Raw genomic sequence first — 25308 nt, 5'->3', positions numbered from 1 at the left:
GTTCTCAATTTAGGTATTATTAATATTTTGGGCCAGGTAATTATTGATTGATGGGAGTGGTTTCCTTGTGCATTGTAGAATATTTAGCAGCATCACTCATCTCTACCAATTAGATGACACTAGCATCCATCTAGTTGTAAAAATAAAAAATATCTCCAGACATCACCAACCGTCTCTGGAGGGTAAAAATCACTGCCTATTGAAAACAAATCTAGATCACTGGTTTCTTTTTAAACATGGTTCCTGTTGTTTTTTTTTTGAGCTAACATCTGTTGCCAATTTTCCTCGTTTTCTTTTTTCTCCCCAAAGCCCCAGCACATAGTTGTATATCCTAGTTGTATATCCTTCTAGTTCTTCTATGTGGGGAGCTGTCTCAGCATGGCTTGATGAGTGGTGAGTAGGTCTGCTCCAGGATCCGAACCAGCGAACCCCAGGTCGCCAAAGCTGAGCATGCGAACTTAACCACGATGCCACCGGGCCAGCCCTAGACCTTTCATTAAAATGCAAATAGATCAAATCTTACTCTTTAAAATTCATCAGTGATTTCTCAACACACTTAAAACAAAGTCCAATGTCATTACCATGTCCAACATGATCCTATACAATCTGACCCCAGCTCTTTCCAACCTGCCCTTCAATGACTCAGCTCTGTTATCACTGCCCTGAAGCCATCTTAGCTCTTGCTGTTCCTGGGAAAGGCCAAGCAAGTCCCCACTTCAAATCCTTACACTTGATGTTTCCTTTCTCTGGAATGTTCTTTCCCGAGAAATTCACAGGCCTTGTACCTTCACTTCAAGTTTCACCTCTTCATCCTATTATTTTCTTTCTCTCCACTAGAACATGATCTCTGTGAGGACAGGGGCTTCATCTTGTTTGTTGCTGTAACCTTATAACCTAAAATAGTGCCCTACACATAGATGGCACTCAATGTGTTTCTTGAATAAATTTTTTGAAAGAATAAGTAAATTCCTACAAATCAATAATAAAACTGGTTAAATTTTTTGAAAGAGGCAATTAATAGATAAAACATATGTACAATAATCAGAAAAAAAAATCAGAGAAAAAGAAGTTTAAAGAAGTAGATTCTATATCAAACTTATAAGTTTGGCAAAAAATTCCAAAATAATTTTTTTAGGCATTAATGAAAGTAAAGAAAAACTCTTATATACAGCTACCAGTGGTGTTCGATGTTATAAAATGTTTGGAATGCAAAATGGAAAAAATATTGTAGTTGAAAACGCACATACTCTATCATGTAATAGTTTAAAGGAGATTTAAGTAATGTAATTTATAGGTAAATTTCCTAGAGAAAATCTTGGACATTTGTAAATGGAGATGTATTTAATGAGAACTATTGCTTAATTTTTAATAATAAAGAAAATTTCAGAAAACTTACCAAAATTCAATCAATATGAGAGTGCATAAAAATTTAGACTATTAAACAGCATCAAAAGTTAGTAAATTTTATATAGACATTTGAGGATTAATCAATCTTAAAATAATATAAAGTTATGAAAATAGGTTATAGAAAAATTAATTTACCATTATATATGTCTTATTTAGTATTTTTTACCTAAGCTAAAAATCACTAAACAATACTATAGTGTTTACAAAAACATATATATGCAGTAGAACAATAAGAATATGGAAGGAAGAATACTCATCAGATTCATGATAATGGTTGCATCTGAGAAAGATGGACAGTTATCTCAGTGGATGGGAACACATGAGACTTTAGCTCCACTGTGCTTTCTCTCTCTCTCTCTTTTTAAGAAGAAAGAAAAAATTCTGAAGCAAATATGGCAGTACTAATATTTGTTTAGTCTGAATGAGGATACATGGGTCTTGTACCATTTTATTAACTTATTTTTGTCTGTATTAAGAAGAAAATAAAGTGTTACAGGATTAGTTCATTATTTATTAAATCATTTTTATTTGCCAAGCAATGTGTTAGACACTGAATCACAGAGGATGGAACCATCATTTTGCATAGAGAAGAAATTTAAGCTGGAGCTGAATGAGAGTTTACTATGAAAAAATGGTAAGATAAAGAAAACAGAAACATCATTACTACGAGTGAAAAGAGCACAGATATGTGCATGCTTTTTGAGGTACATTAACATTGTCTTAGTATAGACAAAAAATAATGTCATACTGAAATTCGTTCAAAGAAAATAACAGGTGGCTGCGAATGGGGAGTTCTCAGAATATTTGCTTGGTTCATCATTATTTTTAATGCACTTTAAAAATATTTTAATACATGGTAAATGACTCATCCAGATTTTAAAAAGTTTGCTTTATATCTCTGGTTGCAATGTTGCATAGTAGACTATGGATATTAATTTAATAATTGACTTGGTGCTTTTATGATTCAACTGCTTCCTTTAGACGTGAAATAAGTTCTAATGTTAGGACAGAACAAAATTGATACACATTTCTTACAAAAACAGAAAGGAAATATAAAGTTCAACACACCCAACATGCCTCTGTCTGCAGGGCACTCTAGGAAGATGCAAAAAAATAACAAATTTATTCAAGGAAGGGAAGAATGTTAGAAGCATAAGCATTTAAAAATGTTTGTGAATACGATACATGGAATAATTGATTCATCAATCGGATTTTATGGAGAAAACTTTCTTCAAACTACTATCTAGATCCATTTGAAAATGGTCCCCTTTTTCTGATATCAACTAGGGAAAGATAATTTATTCTTCAAAATACTTTAATTATAGTGCAATTACAGAATCTAATCCAAAGAACATAGAAAATTAACACTCATTCTGAATTTTGTTGAGTGTAAAAACCAATTGTTTTTCCTTGGCTATAGCATTTTGGCTCTTACTTCCTAGCTTAATAGCAAAATACTTATCTTTGTTTCCCCAGAATTGATTGGTGAACTAAGGCAAATAACTATAACTCTAGCTTCCAAAACAAATATTATGACACTTCAAACATTGGGTTATTATTTGGATCTCTTAGAATGTAAGTCTGGGGACTCATTTTACTCATTATCTTTTATTAGTGCTGTAGATTGTCCCAGTATGGTGCTTGAGTAAATAAATGTATCTTCTTGAAATATGACTAGTGTAACAAACAGAAAGTACATTATTTTTAGCACATGTCGTGTATGCACTTATGTGAATGAAGCATACAGTTTGTGGAAATTGGTTAAATGTTATACTAATGTTTACTATTCCATTGACCAGAATGTTAATTACCGAAGAATCAAAAGTTGGCAGTCTTTGGAAAGCACTGCTGCTGGGAAAGAGCGAAGCAATTTGGAAACAGAGGATACCAGTTGAAGGCAGGGTATGAAAGGAAAAGAAAAGGGAGGAAATTGTGGAAATTAATGGGAAAAAAGAGAAAAATCAAAAGGCACATCATCTCCCATCCTGGGAAAAAGTGCCAACCAGTGAAGAAACTCTGCTTCACTTTACTAACAGACCAAGACACTCTCAATGCAAGAAACACAGCAACACAACCAAGTCCCTCACTCCAGTTGCAATAGATACTTTCTCTATTGATACTTTCGGGAAATACAAGACTTTTAAAAATGAACAAAACTGGAAAGTAACATCCTTACACAGCTACTATAAGAAGAAAACAGAAAATGAGAATTAAAACATTTCAGCTGAAGAAAATATACTCCCGAGCAACAACAAAGCAGAAGAAAACAAAATAACAGTGGCAAAAACTTGTAGCAATATCCAAGAAGAATTAAGCAACTTAAAACAAGCATTTGCAGATATGAAAGAGGTCTCTGAATCAGATATTTTAAAATTCATTAATTAATTAATGAGAGGAGAAATGGAAAAAAACCGAGGAAGATGAGAAATGAAAATTTTGCACACCCAGAAAGAAAGGAAAAAAAATCAACTTAGTAATAAAGCGTAAATTACAAGGTAACTAAGGGAAAGTAGATTTAGTGGAAAATATGCTAAGGGACATTGAGAAGTAGCATGAAAAGAGCCAAGATAAGAATAGATTCATAAAAGAGGTAAAATGCATCAGATAGAAAGTGAGAGATGTAGAAAAAAGGCAAAGAAAATTCACATATATGTAACTGGATTTTTTGTAGAAGAAAAACAAAACAATGAAACATTATTTAAAATTATAATCCAAGAAGGTCTGAATCTACATAGTAAAAGGGCCTATTACTGAAAAAACTTGACATAGAACATTCAATCCCAAAATACATCCTAGTAAAATTACTGGATTCTAAAGATAGAAGGAAAAAAAAAAAGTTTTTTGAGCATCTTGGCAAAAAGACCAAGTCACTTACAAAGAAAAGAAAAGAAAATCAAGTTAACATCATAATTCTAGACAGCAGCATATGAAGCAAGAAGAAAATGGAGCAAAATTAAAACAACAAAAACAAACAAAACTTTAAGTACATAAAGTGCTAAGCCAGGATTTTCAAACCAGCCAAGCTGTCAACAAACATCAAAGCGATAGACATGCAGGGACTCAGAGATGACTGAACACGCAAGCCTTCCCTAGGAATTCATTGGAGGATGAAGTTTATTCAATCAACAGAGGACTTTGAACCTTTACCAACAGAACCGATGGTAAGCAAATAAATGTATTAATTGTAGATACAAGATTAAAACAGAAATGGGGACAAGAGTGGATAAAGAGTAAAGGATGTTATAAGTTCTCACACACTAGAAATAAGAGAATTTTGAGAAGGGGAGGAAAATTGAGCAAGATAGGAGAAATTAGAATAATCTCATTGATTACTGCATAGCCAATAGATGGAAATCAGATGATAGAAATTAAAGCGGACAAATCAAATAGGAAAAGCATAAGTAAGGAAAGAGGGGGGCTAAAGCCGTTCCAAAGAGTATTTTAAAATAAAGGTACTGCTATATATACACAAACAGTCCTCAATATGAAAAGTTTTTGTTTTATTTAAAGAAAGAGAGTGAGAAAGCAAGAGAATGAGCACACAAGAGTGAGATTGAGAACAAGATTGAAAATGAGAACAAGATCAATAGAGCAAGAGAGAAAGACAGACAGAGAGGCAGAAAGACTGCAAAGAGAACCACAGTAAATAAAATGCACACAGAAAAATAACGTAGAAGAACACGATTTAATTGAGACTAAACATATCAGATATATCAATAAATGTGAATTTGTTTTGTTTCCTCTGATAAATCACATTGAGAGCATGTACTCTGATACAATATGTTGAGAATGATACTTTATCTCTGTTGTCCTGCCCAAAATCCATAACTACAGTCTTCCCATGAGAAAAATATCAGACAGACCCAAATTGAGGAACATTCTACAAAACACCTGACCAGTACCCCTCAAAACTGTCAAGGTCATCAAAAACCAAGAAAGTCTGATAACTGTTACAGCCCAGAGAAACCTAAGAAGACATGATAACTAAATCTAATGTAGTATCCTAGATGGGATTCTGGAATAGTAAAAGGACATTAGGGGGAAAGTAGTGGAACGTGAATAAAGTATGAATTTTAGTTAATAATAATGTGTCATACTTGGTTCATTAGTTGAGACATTACAATACTAATGTAAGATATTAATAGAAGAAATGGTATGTGGTATACACTCTGTTCTATCTTTGCAATTTTTCTCTAAATATAGAACTACTGAAAAATTTAAATTTTAAAAGGATAATAAGAGAATATTATAAACAAACACTTTTACAATAAATGTATCAACTTAGTTAAAATGGACTAATTCCTTGAAAGACGCAAACTACAAAAGCTCATTTAAGATGAACTCAATAAACTAAATAGAATTATATCTGTTAAAGAAATTGAATTTATAGTTTAAAACTTTCAAAGAAAAATTTGAGTCCAGTTGGTTTTACTGGTGAATTCTACCAAACATTTAGGGAAAAATACAACCTACGCTAAAAAAAAAAAATCTTCCAAAAAATAGATAAAGAGGAAACAGTTCTCAATTCATTTTATGAGGCCAGCATTACTATGATATCAAAATCAGACAAAGGCATTAAAAGAACAGAAAACCATAGACCACATGAACATAGATTTAGAAATTCTTGTTTCACCAAATAATATAGCAATACATATATATAGATATAACAGTCAAGATGAATTCATATCATGCATTCAAGGTTGCTCTGACATTCAAAAAGAATCATATATAATCCACCATATGGATAGAAATAAAAAGATCAATATTTATAGAGGAAAAAAGCATTTGCTAGATCCCAACACCTGTTCATAATAAAAGGTCTCAGTAAATTAGTAGAAGGGAATTTCCTCAATCTGATAAAAGACCTACTTGTGGACACTTATAGATGAAAATTTATAGTTTTCCTCTTAATATTGGAAACAAGGCAAAGATGTCTGCTTCCACCGTCTTCCGTACAATATTGACTAAAAGTCCAAGAAACTGTAGCAAGGCCAGAAAAAGAATAACCGCTCTAATAGTTTATCTCCTTTGTTTTCCTCTATCTTTCATCTCCATGGAAGAAATGAGAGACAGGCAGAGACTGAGAGAGAGAGAGAGAGAGAGAGAGAGAGAGGCAGGGGTGGGGTGGAGGGAGGGAGATTTTCTCTTTTCTCTGAAGCTTAAGCACCAGCTAAGAACACCCAGTCCTACCTACAGCGCTTTTCAAGGCATTTTTTCAAAGACATTTACCTTTATTTGATGAATTAAAATGGCAGTTAGAACAATATTTTTACTTTTCACAGATAATGGAAATTTATCTAGAAATCTAGGTTAATCTCTCCTTTCCACAGGCTGTGTAGATGCAGGAAGCAGCTCAGTTGATCGTTATAAAGTTGGGCGTAACTGCCGTTTAGCATCACGATTGATAGAAAAAAAGTACAGCTACCTATTATATACACCCGCTGTTCACCTTCATGCCAGGAATCCTTCTCAGAAATTCACTCTTTTAGTGTTTTCTAACTGCTAGTCATGACCCATTAATGGCTCAAGGCTGTGACATCATTTTTAAAAAATGAAGAAGGGAAGAATGTATTAGAAAAGATAATTTCAGTGTATCTCACATATAGAAATATTAATAACTGCTTTCTGAAAATTTTGGCTTGGTCATATATATATATCCAAGTATATATACACACATTTACATATAGCAGTTTTGTAAAACAACACTTCATTTATTTGTTATTCTAATTAGCAATAAAAATGTTCAAAATAGGGGCCGGCCCCTGGCGTAGCTGTTAAGTGCGCGCGCTCTGCTGCTGGTGGCCCGGGTTCGCATCCTGGCCGCACACCTATGCACTGCTTGTCAGGCCATGCTGTGGCAGCGTCCCATATAGAGTGGAAGAAGATGGGCACAGATGTTAGCTCAGGACCAGTCTTCCTCAGCAAAAAAAGAGGAGGATTGGCATGGATGTTAGCTCAGGGCTGATCTTCCTCACACACACAAAAAATGTTCAAAATAAACTACATTAGATGTTTGCTAATTATTTGAAAAAAAGTGTAAGGTTTTCCCCTGCCAATAGCTAAATGAATGCTTTTATAATCAAATTGAGAATATATAAGTATAATTATTTTGATTTCCATTGTAAAAATGTTTTACTCTGGACTTTATATTTTTGTAGTAGAAGGTTTTCTTAAATTTGTATTTGCGTGGTTGTTTTATGCCTCCCAAACTGGAAAACATGCCTCTTGTGGCTGCATATCGTGTAATATATACTGTAACATAGCCATAATGCAACTTTACCTATTCGGAATAGACTAAACAAAGAATTTAACAGGTTCTCAGAGCAGCCAAAACAGTTATCACCAATGCATGCACCAAAAGCTGTGTATGTTATTCCTGGAAAAACTTTAGGTTCTCATATGTACAGATGTACAATGTACAATGTACAAATGTGGCTATCCCTATTATATACAACATGTATTTTGCCAAAGAGATTCCAAATATACTGTCGAATAGAATGTTTTTTTCAACTATTAAATGTTTATTAGGGGGAGGGGTTGAAATGAAAGATACGTTTTCAACACTTTCTGTATTATTTTAACTATAAAAACCAATAAAGAGCTGTCCATTTTGGAAAACAGAAAACTAAATATGTGTGTTTCACTTGAACCTTGTGTAGTTTAGGTTGAAATGAAAAGGGTAAGTTTTTTTTGTGTGTGGTAGGATATATATAACAGAAAATTTTCCATTTTAACCATTTTAAGTGTATAATTCAGTAACATTAATTACATTACAATGTTGTACAAACCATAATATCACTCTCTCTAAAATCATTCAAAATAGGCACTCTGTACTCATTAATCAATAACTCCCTATTATCCCTACCCTTGGCCCCTGACAACCTGTAATCTACTTTCCGTCTTCTGAACTTGCTTATTTTAGATATTTTATATAAGCGGAACCATAAAATATTTGTCCTTTCGTGTCTGGTTTATTTCATTTCGCATATTTTCAAGGTTCATCCAAGTTGTAGCATGTATCAGTACTTTATTTTTATGATGGAATAACAGTCTATTATATACCACATTTGCTAATCCCTTTATCTGTTGATAGACCTCTGGATTATTTCTACCTTTTGGCTATCGTAAATAATATTTCTACAAACACTGGCATGCAAGTTTTTGTTTGAGTCCTTGTTTTCAATTATTTGAGGAATATACCTAGAAGTGGAATCACTAGGTCGTATGATAACACTATGTTTAACTTTTTGAGGAACTGATATTTTTCCACAGTGGCTATATCAGTTTACTTTCCTACAAATAGTGTACAAGAATTCCAATTTCTCCACATCCTCTTCAACATTTGTTATTTTCATTATTATTGCCATCCTAGTGAGTGTGAAGTGGTACCTCATTGTGGTTTTGACTCGTATTTCTCTAATGACTAATGATGTTGATTATCTTTTTTATGTGCTTATTGGCCACTTGTGTATTCCTTCTTTGAAGAAATATCTATTCAGGTCCTTTGCCCATTTTTTAATTGTTTTTTTTTTTTGTCTTTGAGTTATAAGAGATGTTTATATAATCTGGATATTAAACCCTTATCAAATATATGATTTATTTTCTCCCATTCTGCAGTTTGTCTTTTCACTTTATTGATAGTGTTCTTTGATGCACACATATTTTTTAATTTTGATGATGATCTTGTTTATTTTGTTGTTTGTACTTTTCATGTCATATTTAAGAAACCAGTGCCAAAGCTAAGGTCATGAAGATTTCCCTTTATGTTCTCTTCTAAAACTTTTATAATGACGCTCTTAAGATTAGATATTTGATCCATTTTGAGTTACTTTTTCTACGTGACATAAGTTAAGGATCCAACTTCCTTCTTTTGCACGTGAACATCCAGTTTTTCCAGCACCATTTGTTGAAGAGACTGTTCTTATCCCTTTGAATGGTCTCAGCACCCTTGTTGAAAATTAATTGACCATATATGAGGGCTAATGTTTATAGTAAAAGGAGAATAACACAATCAGTTCTAATACCTGTTATATTTGAGAATCTGGAAGCAAAACTAGAAGGAAAAATGCTAGCATAAGTATTCAGCATTGATAAAGTCTAGGAGTAGGGATCATTTATAGTAAAGACAATCAATTCTGTAATAACTCAGTAAACCCACACGATGAACACTGGCAAGTCCTGTGCCATTTCCCTAAAATGTAAAGAGGAATGCATTTTAAACAACCACCTGAAAATAAAGCCTAGATTATAAAAGTGGCTCAACCACCTGAAAATCAAGCCTAGATTATAAAAGTGGCTGTGGATGGCAGAGATTGAAAAAGTACAAATAATTAGAAAGGCAATGAGAACTCCTTTAATAAGTAAAAACAGTCACAGAGAAAGTAAGTTTTATTTCTACCTCTTGGTAAAACTTTCTCCCAGAAAACTTAGGAAAATGTCATTATATAAAATATTGGTTTGAAAAATACATTAGAATATGGGTCAGGCTGATAAATTATACTGGAAATGGCATAACTGAAAAATGTTATGTCTCATATAGCTACATCAAATGACTATTTGTAGAAAATTAAGCCCTATGCACTTAAAACTGGATTCATTTCTTTCTGATTTTATTGAACAGGATTTACCACTAGAGTGGACACTGAGGGACCTTGATTTTTTTTCCATATCCTGTCACAATTTTCTTTGACACCTTAGAAAGTAATTTAAACTCAATAAAATGAAGATAATTGCACTTACCTCACAGAGATGTAGAGAGCCTTAATGAGATCATGTCTACAAAGTGATTCAAAGTCTTTGGTTGGTAATATAAATAGCAAGCATAACTATATTTTTCCAGATGTCTAATAATGATAACTATAAATATGATGAACTGAAAAGTTAAAAGCCTGCCAGTAAAAGTAAAATGTTTTCATTTTAATTGCTAGGCATTTAAATGTTCCCTCTTGCATGTTTGGATTATAGGAAATGCACAGAAACATTAATTATGAGTTCCATTTTTATAAGGACATGTCCTCCAAGTTTAGACTCAAGAGTACTTAACTTCTAGCCAAATAGGGAAAAACTGAACTACCTCTTCTTTGCAATTATGTCTAATAAATCACTGTAGAAGTTTAATAAAATAAATCACAGCATAAATTTTAATGAAACCTATACACTACTTCTTCAAAATGTTTCTTAATATGAAATAGAAGATCATGACTTTAGTTCCAAGTCCCATTACTCAATTGTCATACCTTCAGTGTGTCTTTATTCCTGAACTGATAAGACAAATACTAATATCCTCTATTCAGTTCCTATCCTGTTAAATATTCCTCAGTGCAGAAATACTTGTAATCAGACCCAAACTATTTTTAAGTTCAGATCCTACACTATATTCCTACTGCTGTCAACCATTTGTGAATTAAAGTACTTATCTTTGAAACTGAATTGCATTTTACATTAAATGAGCCAGAAAAAGCAATATTGCTTCTAACAGGAACAGGCATTATAATCTCCTGGCAAAGATGCTTTTCAAAATACTGATTCTTGGCAGCTATGGTGGTTCACTGTGTACTGTACTTGGTCTTGGGATAGGCACTGCAGACAGGACTTTGAAATGAGACCAGACATTAGGTCTCCATTCAATAAATGCGAGAGTAAAGGAGGTCACTCTCTACAGCATCCAGCAGGGTAATTGCATCCTAAAGGAAAGCAGAATTTCTTGTCATGTCCCATGAGGGCCGTCTGGGTTGCATTGATCTGACTGATTATTGTTGGATCTCACCCAACAGGTTGTCAGGATTCAATAGTCCATCACACTCCACACACACAAATAAGAAAAGCAGGCTGAGAGAGAAAAATTCCAGTTGCTGCTTGGAATAAGAAAACAAGTTTTATTTTGTTTTTAACTTCTGTCTGTAATCCATCAAAATTAATGAGTTCATTGCTGTATATTAAAGTTAAAACAACTGCATTCTTCATTTATCTACCTTGACACTGCTTAAATAAACTTTGTTTCTCAAGAAAACCTATACAGGAAATGTCTCTTTTCTCCAAGTCAGACATATACCTAGTAGCTACCAGAAAAATTCTGTTAGGATTTTAGATTGGCAATTGTTACTGATATTCAAATAGAAAATCACCAAAAGTTTGCCTATACATGCACACACACACATAACACACATACACACACACACACCACTCCAAACCACCACCATCTCCCATCTCCATCTCCATCGGTATTACCATCAGCTGTAGGAATTAGGGTTTGGATCTGCCTCAGATGAGAGACAAGCAGACCAGGAGAAAATAGGAAATCCTCATTTGAAATGGAAGTTTTCTTCCATAGCAGAATATTAATCTTCTCAGAATTCAGGAGACAGGAGTGAGAAAAAACACCTTTCTAGTGAAGAAATGAGCCAGGCATTCTATGATATTACGCAAGGGCATTTCCTTCATATTAGAAGGAAATTAAACAAAGAGATATATCTCTTTAATTAAACACAACTTTTATTTAAAAATTGAGGGGAAAGAGGAACTTTCTGCTTAGTTTCTGGTAATTAACCATTGATGTAAAAAACACTCAAGTAAAAGTCAATTGTATTTCTATATAGTAGCGATGAACAATTCAAAATAAAATTAAGAAAACAAGCCACTTATAATAGCATAAAAAACTTAACATAACTAGTACTAAATTTAACAAAAGAAGTGTAAGACTGATACACTTAAAACTATAAAATATTTGAAAGAATTCAAAGACTTAAATAAATGGAAAGACGTCTTGCGTTCATGGATTAGAAGATGATTGTTAGGATGGCAGTACTCCCCATACTGATCTGCAGATTCAATGCAATTCTTATCAAAATCCCAGCTGAATTTTTTCTCCCAGAAATGGACAGCTTGATCCTAAAATGCACATGGAAACTCAAGGGACCCAGAATACTCAAAATAATCTTGAAAAAGAACAAAGTTAGAAGACTCACACTTCTTAATTTCAAAACTTACTACAAAGATACAGTAATCAAGACAATGTGGTACTGGCTTAAGGACAGACATACGGATCAAGTAAATAGATTGAGAGTCCAGAAATAAACCTATACATGTGTGGTCAATTGATTTTTGACAATAATAACAAGGCAAATCAATGGGGAAAAATTAATCTTTTTAACAACTTGTGCTGGGATAACTGGATATTTACACAGAAAATGATGAAATTGGAATCATACTTCATAAAATATACAAAAATTACTCAAAATGACTTGAAGAAAAACATGTAAGGACTAAAACTATAAAATTTTTAAGGGAAACCAGGTGAGAAAATTTTGTGACCTTGGATATGGCAATGGTTTTTTCAGCTATGACATCTAAAGTAAAAGCAACCAAAGAAAAAATAGGTAAATTAAACTTCATCAAAATTAAGTCTTTGCATTTCAAAGAACACTATCAAGAAAATAGAAAGTTAATCTACAGAATGAGAGAAGATATTTGCAAATCATGTATCTGATAAAGTATAGTATACAGAAAAAAATATATATATAATCTTATTATTCAACAATATAAAGACAAATAACTCAATTTTAAAAATGCACAAATAATTTGAAATAACATTTCTCCAAAGAAGATGGACAATAAGTATGAGAAAAGCTGTTCAACATCATTAGTCAGTAAGGAGATACAAGGCAGGGGTCGGCCCGGTGGCGCAGCGGTTAAGTGCACGTGCTCTGCTTCGGCAGCCCAGGGTTTGCAGCTTAGGATCCCCAGTGTGCACCGATGCACCGCTTCTCAAGCCATGCTGTGGCAGCGTCCCATAGATGTTAGTCCAGGGCTGGTCTTCCTCAGCAACAAAGAGGAGGATTGACATCGGATTTTAGCTCAGGGCTGATCTTCCTCACACACACACACAAAGGAATGAATATTGATACATGATACAACATGGATGTACCTTGAAAACATTATGCTAATACAACAAAGTCAGATATAAAAAGCCATATATTGTATGATTCCATTTATATGAAATGTTCAGAATAGGCAAGTTCATAGAGATAGAAAAGGAATTAGTGGTTGCCAGGGGTTGGTGGGGTAGAGGGAGAGTGGAGGAAACAGGAATAGAGAGTGACTGATAATGGATACAGCCTTTCTTTGGGGGGTAATGAAAAATGTTCTGGGATTAGTTGGTGAATTTTATGGAATGTGAAAGATATTTCAATTAAAAAAATATTTGGAGAATCATATCAAATTACCTCAGTGAAGGAATGTTGTACAAGGGCACATATAAATCATCCCACTCAAACAGGAATGCAAATGATTTTCAATTCTGTCCTTTTTTCTCCCTGTACCCCAATCAAAAATTCTGTGAAATAAATGTTCTGGGAATTATAAACTTTTGATATAAAAAGTAGACATTAGTCATATTTTCTGGTATTAGAAACATATAATTTCTTTGTGTGATGGTGACTATGATTTGCACTATTAAATACTACCTTTTTCTTGATGAACTTTCTTCAGTTTGCTTTGTGGAATCATACTCTTGGGTTTCCTCCGCTGTCACTGGCCAATCCTTCTCAGTATCTTATGCTGGCATCTCTCCTTCTCCCCGACTTTCCTACGGTTGAGTGCTTCAGAGCTCAGCCTTTCCTCCACTCTTTAGCTCTATCTGCATTAACTCTATCAGTGATCATACAGATTCTCATGGTTTTAAACGTAATCTACGTACCAATGCCCCACAAATTTATACCCCTAGACTAGCTCTCTCTTCTAAACTCCAAGCTGATATATGTAACTGCATACTCAACAATACAACAGAATTTTTAATAGAAAACTCAGACTTGACATGTTCAAAACTAAACTCCTGATTTCTCTCCCCTCCCCCCACCACAAAAAGAAACCCTCTGTATCAACCATAGTTTTCGCCAAGTCAATTTATGGCTACCTCGTCACTCCAGTTTCTCAGGACAAAACATTGAGTCATGTTTGATGCTTTCCTTCTCTCATATCCCATATCTAATCTGTTAGGAAATGATGTTGCTTCTGCCTTTAAAATATATCCCAAATTTTCCCACTTCTCACCACATTAATTGCTTCCTCTCTGGTCCAAGCCACCATCAGCACACCTCTGGCTTTACTATAATAACTTCCTAAAATGTCTCTCTGCTTCTATTCATTTTCTGCCCCATAATCTATTTTCACCCTAAAAGCCAAGGTGATCCTTTGAAAATATAAGTTAGTTTATATCATTTCTCTGCTCATAACCTTCTAATGACTGCTCATTTCACTCAAGAAGCTTAAGGTAGTACAAAAATGTGTTCTTCTTTCTTCTGGCTTGAATTGTTTATGAGAAGAAATGTGTCTTAATTCTTTGGTTACTTTTCAGAGTCTTTCCTTATCACTGGCTTTTAACAATCCGGTTTGGATGTGCGTGGTGTGGTTCTCTTCTATTTGTCCTTCTTGGGGTTCCTTGAACTTCTTAGGTCTTTGTGGTTACGTCTCATCAAGTTTGGAAAATTTTTCACCGTTATTTCATCAAATATATTTTCTGCCCAAATCTTTTCCTCTTATTTTTCCTCTTTTGACATGTATATTAAAGCTCTTTAAATTATCCCACAGGTCACTGAGGCACTATTCATTTTTTTTTAGTTTTTTCTTTGTGACTTAGTTTTGATAGTTTCGATTGCTCTTTCTTCAAATGAACTGATTTTTTCCTGGTGTCCAATCTGCTGTTAAGCCTATCCAATAATTTTCTTTTTCACTGAAGAGTTTGTATTTTTCAGCTGTAGGATTTCTATTTGGTTCTATTTTGTAGCTTCAACTTCTTTATTGAGATTCCATATTCGTTACCTCATTACGTCAACGAATTTTGCAAAATATGGAGTGATCAACAATAACTATTAAAAAAAATAATAGAAAAATATGTTGAATTCACACTGGCAAATATTAAACAAAAACAAAGTATTGTTATTACAAAGAAACAGTATTTTTGATTTGGCCTTATTGATTAAAAGGACAATCGATTGATTTAGAAATTATTGTGTGGTTCATTTCACATTAAATCAAATTATTATTAGCTGGTCTGATGTAGAAATGACTAACAAGAAATGTCTACTGCGGTGATTCTTGATGCCCTGACACAAAAGTGCATGGCCAAAAGTTGTGTCACAATTGGGAATGTGTCCTGTGTTTCCTAGAGCTAGAAATACATTTCCTAGAGCTTGAAATGTAACAAAGGAACGACAATATTGGAATTGTACAGTGCCAGAAACCATTCTGTGAAAATTACTCAAATCATCAGATATACAAAATTATAAGACGAGAACTCAGTTTTCAGAAATGTCTAGTCAAAGGTGATTTTCTACATTAAAAAAAATATATGTATATATATGCATATATATGTGTGTATATGGATATGAGTAGATATATACTTTTTCTGTTCAACAAAATTTTTATTAAATAACACAAATTCTATTTCATTATTTTGTTTTATTTTTGTTTATTTTTGTTTATCACTTATATACGTTCAATAATATTCTGAATCTTACAACTAAAATATAAAGAAAATTTATAGTTTTCCCAAATTTGACTACATCTTAAAATTGTAAATGACATTTCCAATAACACATTATGAAACTGAATCAATCTTTCCTAAAATATCAATTATTAAAGGAAATTAATTTATGTCACTAGAGGAAGATTGAATTGACTTTGCATTCTCATATCAGAAATTATAATTACAAAATCATTCTCAAGTAAAGGGACAATTAAGGAAAATGTAGCCAAAATAAAAAGTAGGAAAAATAAAGAATAATGTTAGAAATGTTATAAATAAAACATTATATTGCTTTCCTGGATTTTATCATGATTATGTTATTTATTGTAATTTCTTTTCTCATTATGAATAAATGTTTACTAATTTGATATTCTTTTCCCTAAAGAAGTGTCTGTCAAAATTGTATATGCTTCAGGCCACAATAGAACAGAATGAGAAAGAACTCATAAAATTAAGCACACTTCTAATGTGGAAATGAAAATAAAAATATAATTCATAATGCAAAAAAATATGAATAAATATTTAGCAAACAAATGTCAAAATTCTTTCCCTTTCTTTTCACCTGTATCCTCTTCTCCCTTCCCCCTTCCTCCCCATCATCCTCTTGTTGTCCAGAATTCTCCAAATTTTCTGCAGTAAGATATCACTACATTAATAACTTTAGCTTTTAGAATTTTTAAAACTAAGCTATACTATCTAATGAGGATGAAGACACCAATCACAGAGAACACGCTCTTAGTGTGTGGGAAAACACACAGACTGGAGTGCTCAACCCACCTCCACCTCCAATTAGTTGTATCACTTTGGACAAGTTATTAACTCATGGATTTCACTTTCCTCCTCTATAAAATGGAGCTGAGAGGGCTTGCGTGTGGGGGAGAGGGGGTTAATTTCAAATAAAGTAATGCATAAGAAAGTACAGGGAAAATAATTACATTTCTGTATCTTTATTGCTTACTTTGTGTCTTAGTAAAAGTTTCTTATGAAAAAATTATATAAATATTAGAGGAAACTGAAAAAAAAATAGACAACAGATACAAAGATAATATTTTTAAGTCATATGTTGAAAGAAAGATGATACCTCCCAAGTAAAGGTTGTCAGATAAGAGGGGAAACTTTCACAAAGTAAAGCAAATTAAATAGACACGTTCTTCATAGTTCCAAAGAACATCTTGTGAAAGATGCAGAGAGAGAGCTAAGCCCTCTGGTGTCCCAGTAAGCGCATGGCTGAGTATCCCCCAGCTGGGGCTGCTGCGAACACTGAGGCCTGGGGTAGATGACCAAACACCAGGTCACGGGGAACATGAAATTTAGTGATAGGGTAAGAATTTTATTTTATCTTTGGCATCCATTTTCTAGTCACTTGACACTGTTCCCCAAAGACGTCAGCAGAGCATCTGCTCTGTTGACAGCATGAGCAGCTTGACATTTCTTCTGAGGAAGGAACTATTAGGGTTCTTGGAAGGCATGATAGAACCCTGCAGGAAGCCCCGCAGCTTTGGGCCACCTCCGCAAATTGCCTCCCAAACGTCATGGATACAATTACATTTATATTTTTCTCTTAATAACTAAGTGAAGGGCTAAATCCCAGCCTGCTTCTAATACCAGATCTGCTCTAGGCACAGTTCCTAGCATTCTACATTGGTGGCAGGCAGAGACGAATGAAAAGCCTTCTTTACAAAGCATGCATGTCTGGTGCAGGCCTTAGGGCGGACATGGTCCAGACAGTGTTGATTACCCGTTTTTACCACATTTTCTCATTACCAAGACATGTTTGAGGTTACTATTCTGCTTATTTCTTGAAAAAAAAAAAAAAAGGACATCAAATGCCTATGTCAAAAACTTTGAAACCACACAAGATTATGGTATAATGAAAAATAAATCTGCCTTTGACTCCAGATTTCCAGGATAGACAACAAAGTTAATCAGCATCACCAGGTTCTTATGTATCCTTTAATCAACACTTACAGATTTACAGCATGATTTTCTTAATGACTGTTTTGTATTACATTGCATGAAGGCACTTTAAAAAAATTTCTATACTGTGTGGCATTTATGTTATATCTAATACTGTATTGATAAAGCTACAGCAATGAACATCCTCACATATTCATGGAGAGCCAACAAAATTCGGTAAGAGCCTAGAGTCTGGAGTCAGACTACCTAAAATCAAATTTTGGCTCTTTTTTTTTACTAGTTTTGATCTTGAGCAAGCCACTTTACCTTTATTTGTTTTAGTTTCCTCATAAGTAAAATGAAATAGTAATAGTGCCGGCTTCACAGGGCTTTGTGAGGATAAAATGAGTTGATGAGCACATGCACAAGCGGAATACCCAGGTCAGTAGAGACGTGCATTTTAAAAGGTATCACATATGTCGTTGCCCACCAATAGAATGTGAAAGAGCCAGTTTTCATTCTATAATAACAGAACATTCTAACATATAAATAACCTTTGCCATTCTGATAGGAAGAAAATTGCATTTCACTGCTGTTTTAAATTTCATATTTTAACTATGGGAAAAATAAAAGTATTTATATGTCTGTGAACCATTATCATTGATTTCCTGGTGACCTCTCTACCCCTATTTTCTTATCCTTTTTTTACCATTGTGTTGTCCACTATTTTCATACTGATTCACACAAGTACACTACATCTTAAATATGGCAAGCATATTTCCTCAGTTTGTTGCTTATCTGTTGACTTTGATTTTGATATTTATATCAGGCCAAGACTTTACAAAATAATCTATTTTAATAATATCAAATCAAATTTACCAATATTTTTCTTTATGACTTCTTAGTTTTTTCATCTGCTTTAGAAGACTTTTCATCATCCTTTAATAGAATGGGACCAAGAGCCCGAGGGGAAAATTGCCCTATTTAGACACTCTATTTGCTTTAGAGGTGATTCTGATGATCAGTGGGAAAAAGAACTGTTTTTCCAAAGGGAGATTGGATACCCATGTGAAAAAAAAAAGTAGTGTGGCTCCTTTGTCATAGTACACACAAAATCAAATTCTGGGAGATTTTATATTTATATGTGAAAGTCACAACTTTCAGAAGATAATATAGGAGAATATCTTCAAGACCTTGGGATAGGAAAATAAAATGAAAGAAATAAAAAACCACTACCCATAAAGGAAAGAGAATAAATTTGACTACCAAGAGTAAAAACAACTTTCATTAAAAGCTACAGTTAAGAGGACAAAAAACCAAGCTGTTGAGTAGGCGATATTTAGAACTCATGTAATCAACAAGGGTTTTATATCCAAAACATATAAAAAATAGCTTCAAATCAATAAGAAAAAGTATGGCATTGAAATGTAGGCCAGAAGTTTAAACAGGAGCTCCACAAAGGAAGATATCCAAATGGCTAATATGAAAATGTGTGAAGAATCATCAGTAACCAGGGAAATGCAAATTAAATCAAAATAAAATGTCACTGCATATCTACTACTAAAGACTGACAATACCAAATGTGGTGAGAATGTCGAACACATTGCTAGTGGAAATGTACTATATTGGCAAACGGTTCGGCATTATCAAGTGAAAGATGACGGTAGCTTGGACAGTGTGGGCAGTTGAGGTGGTGAATGGTAGTCAAATTCTGGATATATTTTGAGGAGAGATTATAAATTTGCTATTAGAGTGTGTGTGATGAGGAAGAGAAGGGTAGAGTGAAGAATAATTCCAAGGTTTGGTCTGAACAAATGGATGGATGAGGTTGTAATAACACTAGTGTAGGAAAACTGTAGAAGAGCCTTTATTTTTCATGGAGGTGGGGATGGTTCAATAATTCAGTTACTTACCATGTTGATTTGAAATGTCAGTTATGAATCCAATTGGCGATGTCAAGTAGGAAGTTGCATACACAAGCCCAGAGTTCAGGGATAAGGTCCAGGGTGGGGAAATATACTTGCGAGTCATCAACGAAGAGAAAGTATTCAAAATTATGTAACTGGAAGTAATCATCAAGGCAGTGAATAAAGAGAATGAGGAGAGTCAATAAGAAGACTGACCATTGGAATTTAAGTGCTTGTGGAGGTGAGGAAGAACCAGCCAAGGAGATGGAGGAGTGGTAGTGAGGTAGGAGGAAAGCAAGAGATTGTAGTAACCTGGAAATCAATTGGAGAAAAAACGTTTCTAGCAAGAGACAGTAATCAACTGTTAAATGCTGTTGATAGGCCAGGTAAGACAAGGATGGATAATTGATTATTGATTTAGAAATGTGGAGGTCATTGGTGACCTTAAAAAGAAAATTTTCAGGAGTCTGGTGGAGGTGAAATACTAAATTAAGAGGGCTCAACATAGAGAGGGAAGTAACCAGTAGTAGTGAATATAGACAACACTTTTGAAGGGTTTGCTGGAAAGAAAAGGCAACAGCAAGAGAGGGAAGTAGTATAGAGAGAATAGGATCTGTTCATGCGGATGGGAGAGATACAGCAGGGAGATAGAATTTAAGGTACAGAAGAGAGCAGACATTGAAGTAATATCCTAGAACGGGCGAAAGTCATAAAATCTCATGCGCAAGTTGAGGAACTTGTGTTAGAACCAGAAGACATTCATTTATGGTAACTCCAGAGAAGAACGATCACTGGAGTGTGGCTGCAGATAGGTGGGCATGCGTAATAAGAGAAGCTCCGGAAATGTCATTTCTAATCGCTTTTATTTTCCAGTAAGGTAGGAAAGAAAGACATCAGCTGTATGTGGAGAAAGGGGAAAAGGGTTACGAGGTTTTAGAAGAGAGAAAATAAGATATTATCTTCCAGAAGAGTGGGGAAGTGAATGGGCAAGGGAATTGTATTGAGAATGACAGGAAGCATTAAAATAGTAATTTGCACAGATTTTTATGTAAATATGCAGCAATGTGATTTTTAAAATCACGAACCAGATTTATTTTTTTCCTTTATATACTAAAATTACTCATTGTGTTCAGTAAATATTTGATGAACCAGCCACATGTGGTCATTGTCTTCAGAGAGCTTACAAAACTTTTCCACGTCTGAGGTCCCCTTGGGAAGCTAAATAATTATTTCCATTGCTTTACTACTGAGAAAAACAGGTTTTGATTCATTCTTTAGATATGCATTTGGAACATACAAACACAAAAACTATACAAAGAAATTTAATTTCAGATATATTTCATTTTAAAGAACATTATTCTGATGTTATTTCAAACTAAACTATCGATCTATTGCTTATTTCCTGTTCTTTTAAGGGCAAAGAGAGCAAAAACAATGTTTTCAACACCACTTAATCTTCAGGTTCTGGAATGGTGCTGGCACATGGTCAGAGCTCAATAACTGTTTGTTGAACGCACGAATTAATAGAAGGAACATAGTAAATCAGGACATACTACTTGAAGAAATCCCTACAGAGAAAAAAGAATCTCACATATTTTCCGTTTCTATATCTTACACTGTTTTGTCAAAGTGGAGACAATAAAAGTTGGATAAATTTGATTAACCTATTCAAAATATTTTGACTATAAGACATATATAGCCCCAGAATATCATAGGAGTACAATATAATGAAACTCAGAATTTTGCTAGATATTGTTTAAAAAGATTAAGAAAAGTTCTCAGCTCACTGAATTTCAGTCTTCAGCAAATAAAGAAAATGTCATTAATTATTAATGAAAGCTTTTTCACTTAATAATCTGTGAATTGTATGTGTAGAGATGAATTGGTTGTTAATAAAATGCAAGTATGAAAGATAATACACCCACCCATCAAGTTTGCTGAACAAAGTAAAGTTCTTACCTCTCCTGGGAATGAATTTTTTTTTTTAGCAAAAATGAATTGAATATTGTTAAAAATGGAGAATAATCGGACATGGATGAGGAAGTTATGACATTGACACATATTCCTCTATAAATACTGAGATTTAGTCTGTGCATCATTCAACACATATTTTTTAAAAATTGAGTTAAAGGATCTCATATCAATGATCTAGGGAACATAATGTGAGAAGCATGATAAATTAAATGATTGATTGTTCATGTTTTAACGCCTCGCACATCTACTGATACCAAAAAAAATGGTTTATTTCTTTAGACTCATTAATTATAAACTTAAGAATCATTTAGGGATTTAAAGAAAAACAACTTGCAAGTTAATCTTTTGTTGTCAGTTTTTGAATAAATTATTAAAGAAAACTGGGGAACTGGTTACCTATGGAATCAAATATTTCAATTTTCTCATGTTGACTTCAATGTGAAAGTTTACTTATTTATTAAATACAAGCTGTTGTGGTAACTTGTTTCCCTATTAAATACAAGCTAAGGTACTATTTTTAAATTATGAAAACATTTGTAAAATAGATTTTATAGATTTGAACAAAGTCAATATATTTTGTACTATCAAAAGGCAAACTTCTATATAACTGAATTGGGTTGCGCAATGGCTTTTTAAAATTTGTAAACATGACTAATTCTATTTTATTGATTACTTAGTAAGGTAAGATCATGCAAATATAATTTACTTTGTCTTGGTGCTAATCCAGCCAATACTTGGAATAAGCATACAGTTTTCTGTAGATGGTATCTCTTCTTGACACAGTGAAAAGACAACTGGTAAGTATATTAAAATCATTTTCCTCTGAAAACAATGGTGGTTTCAATAAATTATTCCTACTCGTTGACTATGACTAGAGTCTCATAAGTTTCAAGAATGAAATTTCTGGTGGCAGCCTCACATTGCCCGAATGTGCAAGTTAAGGGACCCCAGTCTTCTCTCTTGGTTTATTTTGTTTAAGGGGGACTCCGTAAGGATAGACTATGTTTCTAAGATATCCAGATTTCTTTTTAGATAGAATACTTTAAATTACTCAACTATAGACTTAATGTGCCCACCATTATCCTCAGCACTTCTAAATGGGTGGTGCCTCGGTCATCATTTATTGGATCATTTTAAAGATTTTTTAATGCCTGACCTGGCATTGACATGTCATCTGGGTTTCTGTTTGAATTAGCTCCTGATTTTAGTCTTGCCTTTAAGGCTATGAAGTTAGTAGCACAGTTTTGCACCTATTATCCTACAGTCCCCACTGCTTTCTCACTACGCATCACTTTGTTGATTAGGCAGAGTCCATTGTATTGCTCCAACATGGGCAGAGATACTCCTCAAGGAGAACTTGACCTTCCTATAACTTCTTGCTATTGACCATTCCCTAAATTGAACTATTCCCAAGAACTGCATCACCATGTCCACCTTCATGAAAAGGGGCCAGCTTTTTCTGTGCTCTATGCACAACCAAAAGAAATAAAATACATGTGTCTTCTCTGGTCAGCTTGTCCCTCAGTAAGAGGATAAAGGAGGCTGGCTACCTGTATCCAGTTCTCTTAGACTCACCAATACAATGACTTACTTCACCTCTCTATGGGAATAGTAAAGCAGAGGGGCAAGAATTGCTACAATTATGGGACTTTAACTCCATGTAAGAAAACCTCAGCTTAGGAAGAAGTATCCTCCCCCAAATATTCCATGTCTTTCTGTCTCAACTCACTGGGCTTAGCCACTAAGTTTATGGTCAACCAAGACTGTGGTTATTCTTCTACCATGAAAGAGATCAATATTACTGCTCTACTCTCACAAAAGTCCACTTCCTCAATAATAACTACTCTCCTTGATTGTCTTCTTGGGTATACCACTAGATAATAAAGATTTTGCTACTAAAAAGTCTAAAATTGATTACAACAGTGCAGTTACCAAATCTATTCTATATCCATACTATATCTAAGGCTAGATTTTCCAATGTTCCATCCCAAATTATTTCAAGCCACTTTGCCCAAACAGTCTATCAGAGATTCTGTAATGGGATCAAATGACAATATCAAGATTGATGTAAATTCCAATAAAGTTATGACCCAAGTTGAATACAAATCACTTTCCATTATCACATTTTTCAAAATAAAATTATGTGCAAAGCCAAAGAAAATAAAGTAAAATATGCAATTCTCTAGTCAATCTAAAGAAGAAAATGTTAAAATATATTAAAATCCCCTGTCACCATATCTTGTTATATTTCTTCCCCCAAACAAGAAGTCACATATTTCTATGTTTCTTTAAAAAGAGATATTCAAAGGAGGGAAAAAGAATGAGGAGAGAAGGAGGAGGAGAAGAAAAAAGAGAAAGGAAAGGAAGAAAAGCATGTTCCATGTTCTCATTCTCCAGGAGGGTAGATGTGATCCCACTAACTGAGGACAGCATCAGAAGCTAATTTCTAGGGATTCTTTTTGTTGCCCATACTCTGGCCCTAGCAAAGTACCAGAATGGAGAATAATGAGCCTCCCTATCATTGGTCCTGATAGTCTTCAGAGCATCTAAGTGCCTGCTTTTTCCATTATCAGGTATTCTTTCTACACTCTGAATCTAAAACATTTCTACTGATGCCACTTTCTCCCGACAGTGGGGTGTTTGTATTGATGACAGGCAAACCTACTGGCAAAAACATTGGTTTATAATGTGGACAACTCTAGTTATTTGCTCTCCAAAGAGTGCTTGACCTCATTCAGTCACATTTGGGTGTCTTCAATTTCCTAAAATCCCTAAACATCTATCAAACTAATTCTGTCTGTTCTTCCAACTTGAGTGTTGCCCTCACAATATTCCTTGGAGTCCCTCTTGATGTATAAATGTGTTCATTGTTTAGATTGCTGGGAAAACAGCTGTGCTTAATTTTCTCTGTTGAATGGTCTTTTACATGTTTCTTTATAATATATGTCTCAGACCTTACAGGGATCCTCTATAATAAGAAATGTGTTGCCTTTCATTTCCGGTTCTGTCAAAACATGTTCTCCTGAGTAAGGTAATCATGTCTAAGAGTTATTTTTCTCTCAATCCCATGTCTACCCAGGGTCTGTATTCTACCTATTGAGATCTGCCTATTTCCCCCTGTTTCATATGTTTCATACTTTATCTTGCCTTAGATTTCTTATTTTGTAAAATTTCCATGACATATTCCTTGAGAGAACAGTTAATAGCTATGTCTTTACTTATAATAATCAATTTATCTTGAAACTCACTCAACAATAATTTGAACATTTTATACTAGTACTCCTAGTCTTCCCCTATTACATTTGTTTAAAACAGTATATAAGCTGTTATTGGAATTACCACAATCTTCAGGGAAGCAGTTTTCTATTAGCGCTTAGTATGTACTCTATCTGTAGCTTTGAGACGGCATTTCTCAACAGTTTCCTGAGTCCTAACTGCATCCAGAGGAAATATTTCAATTTACCTCTGTGATCTTCACTATATTCTTCTGTTTCTCAAGGTTTCTCAAGCACTGATCACTTTTTAGGGCCTGGTTATCAAAAAACATTTCTTCCTGGTCCAGCCAAAACCTTAAAAGTAGTTAAATTTTGGTATGTTGGGTCT

General features: G+C 33.9%; 1 pseudogene; it reads left to right on the top strand.

The window, feature by feature from the left end:
• Window positions 1-4514: 4514 nt before the first annotated feature.
• LOC131411732 (E3 ubiquitin-protein ligase Mdm2-like) overlaps window positions 4515-25308 on the top strand; it is a 58215-nt pseudogene continuing 37421 nt past the window's right edge.

Source organism: Diceros bicornis, chromosome 12 (genome assembly GCF_020826845.1).
Source record: "Diceros bicornis minor isolate mBicDic1 chromosome 12, mDicBic1.mat.cur, whole genome shotgun sequence".
Lineage (NCBI taxonomy): Eukaryota > Metazoa > Chordata > Mammalia > Perissodactyla > Rhinocerotidae > Diceros > Diceros bicornis.
This window is presented reverse-complemented; position numbering and strand designations above follow the sequence as displayed.